Source organism: Mastomys coucha, unplaced genomic scaffold, assembly GCF_008632895.1.
Source record: "Mastomys coucha isolate ucsf_1 unplaced genomic scaffold, UCSF_Mcou_1 pScaffold23, whole genome shotgun sequence".
In the NCBI taxonomy this organism is placed as follows: Eukaryota; Metazoa; Chordata; class Mammalia; order Rodentia; family Muridae; genus Mastomys; species Mastomys coucha.
Genome location: NW_022196906.1, coordinates 49,758,687 through 49,759,092, shown reverse-complemented (window position 1 = coordinate 49,759,092; position 406 = coordinate 49,758,687). Strand labels below are relative to the sequence as shown.

Genomic DNA, 406 nt, shown 5'->3' with positions numbered 1-406 from the left:
AAAACCATAGTATAGTGTAAAAACATGACATAAACAATACTACTAATAGAGAGGCTGAGATAGGAGAAACAAGATTTCAAGACCCGTATGTTGTACACAGCCAGACACTGTCACAAACATAAAAGCTGACAGTGTATATAGAGTGTACAATCTTGGACCTATTTCTCCAATTACCAAATGAGAGAGACCATTGAATAACAATCAACAAATTTCCAATTCCTCATATTATTGAATTTCAATCAATTAGGATATGTTGGTTATATTAATTTTCAAATTAATATATTAAGAAAAAGTAATTGTCACTTCCGATTGGTTTTGTTGTAAAAGGTGGAATTAGATTTGTGTGGATTTGTTGAAAGATTACCTTCTTGCTTCTTCTAGAGTGCAGTTTTGCTCCTTATGTTGA

General features: G+C 31.8%; 2 protein-coding genes across 6 annotated transcripts in view; one reads left to right on the top strand and one right to left on the bottom strand.

The window, feature by feature from the left end:
* Positions 1-406, bottom strand: part of Isl2 (ISL LIM homeobox 2) — a 329,789-nt gene that overhangs the window by 211,666 nt on the left and 117,717 nt on the right. The window lies entirely within an intron of this gene.
* Scaper (S-phase cyclin A associated protein in the ER) overlaps positions 1-406 on the top strand; it is a 498,868-nt gene that overhangs the window by 391,320 nt on the left and 107,142 nt on the right. The gene's annotated exons all lie outside the window — the stretch shown is intronic.